The sequence below is a fragment of the Schistocerca americana genome, unplaced genomic scaffold (genome assembly GCF_021461395.2).
Source record: "Schistocerca americana isolate TAMUIC-IGC-003095 unplaced genomic scaffold, iqSchAmer2.1 HiC_scaffold_99, whole genome shotgun sequence".
In the NCBI taxonomy this organism is placed as follows: domain Eukaryota; kingdom Metazoa; phylum Arthropoda; class Insecta; order Orthoptera; family Acrididae; genus Schistocerca; species Schistocerca americana.
This window is the reverse complement of record NW_025726774.1, coordinates 288,675-297,525: the sequence shown is the minus strand read 5'-3', so window position 1 is coordinate 297,525 and position 8,851 is coordinate 288,675.

Sequence of the window (8,851 nt, the reverse complement as noted above, 5' to 3'; positions counted from 1 at the left end):
TTGATTGTGGGTGGGGGGGGGCGCGTCAAAGCGTGTTGCGCGGGGTACGGCCACGAGGTTGGTCGCCGTGGCGTGGAATGGTGGCACGCCTCGTTGGCGTGGTTTTTGACCCATTGGTGTTGTTGGTGTGTGTGTGTGTGTGTGTGTGTGTGTGTGTTACCCGTCTGCGAGGGGGGACAGTGCGATCGGCGACTTTTGTGTCACCGTAACGACGGCCGTTTGCGGGTTTGTTTTGTTTGCACATCATACATGGCGAGGGTGAAATGTGAAATGTTTTTGTTTGGCTTGTTTTTTTTTTGCCGCCCACTATTCCCTTTGCTGTACGCCGAGTTTGACAATGGTGCGACGTAACTGCAGCGTGGAGGTGTGTGAGTGACGTTGAAATGAACGTGCCATTAAGACGCATTGTTGTTGTATTGTACTGTACGTGTACGGCGACACGCACGATGATGTACCATTCGACTCTGATGTTTGATAGCCGTGTCTGACTGATTGCGTACGACGCACGCACACCGATGTCGTCATTCAAGATGCACGCGTGTCCAGTGCAGTACAGTAAGCGCGACGACGGCGGCGGCGGTCGTTTGTTTGGCGAATGTCTGTACACGTGTTTGTCTGTGTCCATCCGGTATGTATTTGTTTGTTTGAAAGTGTTTTGTGTGTCGGTGACGTGGTCCGATCCGTCGCCCCCTGAGTAACTGTCGATCGGCGCGATAGACCGGCGTCACGCAACTGAACCGAAGTCGTGGGCACACCCGTCATACTGTTGTACACCGTCGCGCTGAGAACGGTAACGAAAGGTTGACTTTGATCGGTCGAATGTCTGGGCAGAACGTGAGGAATGAGGCAAGAGTGCAAGGAGGGGGGGCAAAAGAGAGAGGAAGGGAAAAAGGGGAGAAACGCATTCGTAGAGCAATGGAACGTTCCCGTGTCGGAGGCGTATTGGAGCCGCACTGAAATGCGTTTAACGGCGGCGCGGCTGCAAGTGTCTGCCGTGGTGAACGTTACCTTTGACGGCTGCATTGGGCTTTGCCTTTGCTTTTGCTTTCGCTTTCGCTTTCGCTTTCGCTTTCGCTTTCGCGTTCGCTTTCGCTTTCCCGGATGTACGTAACGTTTGTTGATATGGTTCTGAGGAAGAGTGTATGACAGTGCCGTGCCGTCCATGTTCGTGTGCCCTCCCATTGTGTGTATGCTATTGTCTGTGTACTTGAATGATGTATGTAGGTGTTAGTGGACATGTTTTACCAGTGGGGGGAAATGGATCGTCGATAGTTGCCGTCACTCTGTCACGGTCGAGATGACGCACCCTCCGTACAGAAAGGTGTCGAGAAAGTGAGTGTGTGTGTGTGTGTGTGTGTGTGTGTGTGTGTGTGTGTGTGTGCGTGCGTGCGTCCGTGAATTGGCAGTGTTTGGAGGTGGGCGTGCCCTGCATGTGGCCCGGAAGGCTGTTCGTTAGGCGGTAGTGTTGTGTGGACAGGGGAGGGGCATGCGTAACGCTGCTGGCATGGCATTTCGGGAGATGGGAGGGGGCAAACGAGGAGCGGCGGCCAAAGACGGGACGGGGAGGGGCGCGGTGTGGGTGGCTTGCGCCTGTGCTCGGCGTTGTGGTTTGTGCAAAAGAGGAGGAGAAAAACAATGTGAGTTGCCAGGGAGGGGAGCGGTGTTGTGTTGTGGTTGTCGTGGTGTAGCCGCAGACGCGGCTGTCAGTGAACGTGGCGAGACGGACGGATGCGCGGAGGGGCGGGGGCGGCGCATTTCGCCGGTGCCGTGCCGTGCCGTGCCGTGCCGTGCCATGCCTGAAAGCCGCGTGGTCGCTGTGTTGTTGGTGGCGTGGGGGCGAGGAGAGTACCGTACGGGTGTGCTTGTGCGCCGGAAATGGCACACTGCGCCCGCCCGTCTTGGAGGCTGATGGCTGTGGTGTGGAAATGGGGCGCGGTGATGTTGAAGCAGTTGAAGAACAGAAAAGAAACCAAGAAAACGGAAGGCGTGATGCGGCGGTGGTGGTGAGAGCGGGAAAAACAAAACAAAAAAAAAACAACAAAAAAAAAAAGAAGGAAAAACAACAAGAAAACAAAACGTCTATCAATATTAAAATGTAAATGGAAATGGAAATGGACCCAGGTATAACCTCCCTGCACAAATAGCAGAGAGTCCGATGATAATAAAAATGTGCCAGAATGTTAACGTCCCTACAAAACAAACCCAACGATAATATTAATGAAAGAGTGAACCGTATGTAACATTGCAACAGACATAATGAAACCTGATAAATTGTATAAGGGCAGCAGCGTTGACCTTTGGCCCTGTATTCAGAATAAAAAGAGCCAAAGATCGTTACCCCAATGAAAAAGACACTGAAACACGCATGTAACATAGTAGCGATGGCGAGACATTGTAGCATCTGTGACCAGAGAGTTTGCGCTGGACTGCGCGAGTGTTGCGAGCGGTTCTCAGTCAGTCAGTCAGTCAGTCAGTCAGTCAGTCAGTCAGTAGTCGTTGCGAGTCCGTAGCTCTGTGTAGTTGAGGGCTGTACTCTGTCAGTAGTCGTCGCGTGCAGTACGCTAATAGTCGTCATGCAGAGCGGTCGGTCAGTAGTAGCAGCCGAGTGCGGTTGTGTGATGTAGGCGGTCGGCAACACTGGTCAAGATGGTGAATAAGGTATACTGTTAATTAATATAATCATTAGATAATGAAAAATTGTATTTATTGTAATTATTCTCCAACAAGTTCCCCAATAATAATGTTTATTTCAAAAGCATTTTTCAAACATTTAATTGTTTATTGAACTAAAGAGTTCGTTGCACTTCACATTTCATTCCACTTCTTTGAAGAAAAATGTCACTAAAATCACAAAAAAAGAGAATATTATTATTTGCAATGCAGTTCCTCCAAGCGCTGCGCAACAACCAGAGCAGAAATGTGACATCCATTTATTCGGAGGTAAGACTTTAATTCTGATTGTTTTGCACAGGGCCAAAGACCGATATTTCGGTTTAATTGAAGTTTCTTGTCACTGAACGGACGTTTTTAAATGTTGTGTGAAGACTTTATATTTGAGTCAGATTGCGAATTTCACATTTTTGTTGCCATTTTCAATACCTCTCATTGTGGGCGAGGTTACAATTAGCGCAATGTCCATTAGCATCCGTAAATAACATTGTCCGTTATTTTAAATTTTGCTGGGAGGTTACAACACACACACAAAAAAAAAAACAAAAAAAACAAAAAATTGCATTTATATCTGCTCCTCAATTGTAGATACCCCTTACACAGCTGTGTGCAATGAATGAGTGCTGGCTGGTAATTAATTGCACTCCTTGGAGGGAAATGCCATAGGAAGTAGTCTTTAAAAAGTGAATGTTTTTCGTTAAGAGACAAAAGTTACTTTAGAAAAAAAGTAATAGTGGGGCTTTTGTTGTTGAACAAAATAAGTACAATGAACATACGTTATCAGATTTGCGCAATGCAGCGTCACACCACCTTTTGATTATAACACAATAGACTATACATCGTCCCGAACCGTGACCAGAGTCGCGAGACGAGCAGAGCACGCCGCCGACGCCCGCTCAGTACAACCGTCCACCCGCTACTACTGTCGACCGACTACTACCTCTCCCGACTCGCGCTACAATATATATATAACAACTGTTCCTGGCGACCCGGTGCGTGCCACTACTGTCGTCTGGAGCGGTCCAAGCGCCGACTAGCAGCGATAAAGAACTCTCTGGTCAGACAGAGATGCTGTCATGCCTCGCCATCGCTCTGGTAATGAATACATACGTGTTGCAGCGTGCGTACCACCGGAACACGCAGTGGCGGAGCCAAAGACTGTGTTGTCGAGGTCGAGTGCGAGCGGGAAGAGAGGCAGCGTCGGCACGGAGATGCAAGCGAGCGCGAGACGCACGGGGGCTGCGGCGTGGCGCGTTTGCGGTCGGCGCCTTTGGTGGCAACGGCCGGGACAAGCAGCGGTGTATGGTGTGGTGCGGGGCGGACAGGGGCGGAGGCGGCGCGACGACGGCATGGGGGCGAAAACGGGACGGGGGACGGCGGATGTTGAGAGGCGTCACGCGCGGACAGGACACAGACACAGAGACACACAGATTGGAAAGGGAGGGTGCGCGGTAGTAGTTGGGAATGTGCGTACCGTGCGGGATGGGAGTGGGCGAGGAACACGGTCGTGGCCCCTGTTTTGGGTGCGTGTGATGACGTCGGTGTGTTGTGGGAAGGGAAGGTGCTGTGGCGGCGGCGCGTAATGGGCGTAGGCCGAAAAGAGAAAGGAACGTGGGCAGTGTGTTGGCAAGCGTCGGTTCGACTGCGACGTTGATGGGCAGGGCAGGGCAGGGCAGGGCAGGGCAGGGCGGGGCAAGGTTAATGGTGGTAGGAGTAGGCGTGTGGGCGCAAAAAATCTGCCGCTGCAGGCGGTGCCGTAACCGCCATGGCGGGAAGGAGAGAGGGCCAAAGAAAGAAAGAAAGAAAGAAAGAAAGAAAGAAAGAAAGAAGAAAACAAAAAAAAAAAAAAAAGGAGGGGGGGGCGAAAGTGGAGAGGCGGTGGTGTGAGAAGGGCGGGGGCGGAAGGAAGGCAGGAAGGACAAGAGGCGAGGCGACGGCTTGCTTTGTGTATCGGTCGGTCTCTGGCTATGCTTCGTTTTCTGCAGCAGGGTCGGTGCGCGGCGTGGCTCGCGGCAGTGGGAACGCCTGGTGGCTGGACGGCCAGCAATGCGGTTGGATGGGCGGCCACAGCACCGCACCTGTGCCCGAGGAGGAGACGCTGGCGGCGGGCCCTGAGGTGAGGCCGGCTCGGCTGGGGCTGTGGATGTGTAGGTGTGCGCCGCTGCTGCAACAACGAGTAAAACGCGAGAAGAAGGGATGGCGGTAGAGAGAAAAAAAAAAAAAAGGTCGTGTTGTGTTGATGCGCAGGCAGACGCGTACAGAGGGACGAGCCCGGTCTGCAGCAGGGTGTGGCCGTGCCGAGTGCAGAGCAGCGGCGGCTCGGTTCGGTTCGGTTCGGCCCGGCCCGGCGGGCCGCGCTGTTGTCGCGGACGTGAGCGCCCCCTGGCGGGTGGCCGGAGGCGGCGCGGCGTGTTGGACGTGTGGCTGGTGGCAGTGCACAATTTGCGAGTTGCTGGCGGTGTGGTGTGGCGGTTGGCGCGTCGGGCGGCGGAGAGGTATGTGTTGCGGGCGCCCTTTGCTGCGCTGCGTCGTTGCGTGTGCCGTACAGGGCGGGCGCTTGTCGACTGTGTGGCGAATTGGCGTGAAACGGCTGCCGAGAGGTGTGTGGTAGCGAGCCGGTCGGTGGTGTCAGTGCGAAGGGGAATGTGCGTGCGTGTTTGGCGGTTTCGGTGTGCTTTTTGCGGCGTGAGAGTGGGAATTAGTGGGGCCGGCTGTTGTGTTGGTTCCTTGTGTCTTGTGTCGCGTAGCTTGATGGCAACGTGGAAGGACGCCGGTTTCGTTTTCGTTTCGAGCCTTGCGTGTGGTTGTCGACGTTGACTGGTTGGCGTGTGCCGATGCACGTGCATGTGTGGGTCGCGAGTGCGTTTTTGGCTGGCTGTGTGTGTGTGTGTGTGTGTGTGTGTGTGTGTTTTGGGGGGGAAGGGGGAGGCGGTGGTGAAAGTGCAGTCGTCGGGTGGGGCTGGGGCTGTGCGTCGTGGCGGAAAGGTGGTAGGTTGCGGGAAGCGAGCCCGTCGTTGACGGTGTCGCGTGAGTTGTGAATCGAGTGGGGCGCGGGGCGCGGGGCGCGTGGCGCGGGGCGCGGGGCGCGGGACAGGAGCAGCGTGCCGCTGCGTCGTGGTCGTCAGCAGAGGCTGTGCGTGTGCTTGTCCTTTTTGTGGGCGGTTCGTGCGAGGCGTTTTTGTTTTGTGTTGCCCTAGTTGTTAGTTTATTTTGTTTGTGTTTGTTATTTTGAGACGACGACTGGTTGGTGGCGTGCGCGCGAAGTGGCGGTGTGCGCTTCCCGTGTCGTTTGTGTTGTTTTGTTTTTTTGTTTTTGTGTGTTTTTTTTTGCACTGGGCCCCGGTGGGTGGGTGCGTGTGTGTCGATTGCCGGCTGGCGAAAGGTGCGCCATCGGCGGGGTGGGTCGCCGGCACAAGTAGAGGCGGCGGCGTTGTTGCTGTTGTTGTGTGGTGTTTGTTTTGTTCGGCTGTGTCGGCGAGCTGTGTTGCGGTGCGTGTGAATGGTGGTGCAAAAGTGCTGGCGTTGGGGCTGCGACTGCGACGGCGGCGAGCCGCGGGCGCGCCATTGATAGTGATGTTGTGAACAGCGGCTGTGTACGGTAGTGGTGTTGTTGTAGCACGACGTGCATCCGGGCCGGCGCGGAAAGCGCAGTTGCGGGCGGTTGCCCTTCGGTGCCAGCCATGTCGCGTGAGCGGCGGGTTGCTCTGGTGTCGACACGTGGTGCTCTGGGTTGTTGTGTGGTGCCCTTTGGCCGGTGGGGGTGGTTCGCGTGTGTCTCGTTCGCGCTCGGTGTCTGGTCGTGGTCGTGCTGCTCCCCCGTCTGTCGGCGGTTTCCGACGTCGTCCCGTCGCGACCTTTCAACCGAAAGTGTGGCGCCCGAAGGTGAACGAACGTAACCCTGACCTCGGCGCTTTACGCTGAGCCGAGCGAACCGAACCGAACCGAACCTAACCTGTGGTGTGGCGAGGTGAGCTCAGCCTGTGAGCCCCTAACGTCTACGTAAGGTAAGCTGTCCGGCTCACGCCTCACGTTTGAACGCTTTTTTAACCTACGTTTGACGCTTCTTAACCTAGCACTGACCCCTTAACCTAACCTAACGTGTAACCTAACCTAACCTAACCTAACCTAACCTAACCTAACCTCTGACGCCTGACGTGTTTGAATGCTTAACCTAAGTTTGACGCTTAACCTAACCCAAGTCCCCTTAACCTAACCCACGTCCACCTAACCTAACCTAACGTAGACGTGTAAACGTAATGTGTAACGCGTAACGTGTAAGGTCGGCTGTCGTGTGTGCTTGACGGCAGATTGGGTTGGTCTGTAGATTCGGATTGCGGTTTGCCTCGGTCGAGGGGTTGTGGGTCGGAAGCGGCGAGGGGCGGCGGCGCCTGTTGCGCAGGCGGCGTCCGTTTGCGGCGGGCAATTGTTGAGAAACGGCTGTGAATGTTGGCGGGCGAGAGGAGGAGGACGGCGCGCGATGTGGCCCGACGGCTGCGGGCCGATCGGGAAACGGCGGGAGGGCGACGGAAGGCGATGGGGCGGCGGAGGCGCGTTTGCACGGCCGTCATCGCCGCACGCCTCGGCTTGTGTGGCTGTGGCGCCGGCCGCGCTGGCCGGGCTGCCGCGGCGACGGTGTGGGAGTTTTGCCGAAGGTTTGGCCATTGTGGCGGGTCGTCGGCTGGGGCTGTGGGGGCGGCATTTGGGCGGGGGCGGCGATTCTCGGCGGGCCGACCCAGGCTGTAGCGCGCGGTAGCTGCAGTTTGGCCGTGGTTTGCGGCGCTGCCGTGGCGACTGGTTGGCGACTGTGGTGTGGCTGTGTGTAGCCCCATCCTCGGTGGTTTGAAAGGCGCGGGCGGTTGTGGCGCAGGTTTGGGGCTGCTCCGCACAGGCTGTCGGACGTTGGGCGGTAGCAAGCGCGGGAGGCGCGGCGCGGCGGCGCGCAGAGTGGCGGCCGCTCTCTCGGCCGTCCGCGCCCGCCCGCGACACTGGCTGGGCCTTGTGATTCTCTGCTCTGCTGCTGTGCTGTGCTTGCGTGCCTGCCGTCCCGCTCGCTCTCGCTGTGTGTTACGCGCGTCGTCGAAATGGCAGATCAGGCGGCTACGAACGAGACTGCTGCGGCACCCGCCGCCACCGGCACTACGAAGAAGGCCAAGTCTGCGTCGTCTGCGAAGAAGCCGCGCGCCAAGCCTGCGCACCCGCGCACCTCTGAGATGGTGACGGCCGCCATCAAGAGTCTGAAGGAGCGCGGCGGGTCGTCGCTGCAGGCGATCAAGAAGTACATAGCCGCGCACTACAAGCTGGACGCGGAGAAGCTGGCGCCGTTTATCAAGAAGTACCTCAAGTCGGCCGTCGTGGCGGGCGAGCTGGTGCAGACGAAGGGGAAGGGCGCGTCCGGCTCGTTCAAGCTTGCCGGCGCCGGCGGCGGGGGGGCGGCCGAGGGCGGCAAGGCTCGTGCTGGCGGTGCCAAGAAGAAGCGCGCCGCTCCGGCCAGCAAGGAGAAGAAGGGCGCCCGTGCGGCCGGCGCAAAGAAGGCTGGTGGCGTGAAGGCGGCGACCGGTCGGAAGGCGGGCGCCGCCAAGAAGGCGTCTGCGGCGTCGGCCGCTCCCGCGGGTGCGAAGAAGGCGGCTGCGGCCAAGCCGGCCAAGGCCAAGTCGCCGTCGAAGGCGAAGAAGGCCGCCAAGGTTCCGACGAAGAAGCCGAAGGCGCCGCGCCCGAAGAAGGCGACGACGCCGTCTAAGGCGAAGGCTTCGCCCAAGAAGAAGAAGTAGAGTAGAGGAGAAAGAGATGGGAAAGGAAGGGTTTGGCGCTTGACTCCGTCGTCCCCACCCCCCGTCGTCGTCTAGTGGCGCGCAAGAGACGCGCGGCCCAAAACGGCCCTTCTCAGGGCCATCAAAGCACGTCGGGGAAGGTTTTGATTGTCGTGTTGCGTTTGGTGTGGGTGTCTGTCTGTATGCCCGTGGGGATGCTGTTTGCGTGCCGTGGTGGTTGGATTGCGGGGGTCGGTGGCGGGTGTGGGCGGCGGTAGCGGTAAGCGGTGTTGTTGTTGTCGTGGTTGATTGTCGCCGTGTTTGTGGCGGCGGCCGACGGTTGGTTTTCTGTCACGTTGTTTTGTTTGAATACGTTGGTTGGCTTGCCTGCGTTCGTTCTTCTCGGATGTCTGTCTTGTCTAGTCGTGTCTGGT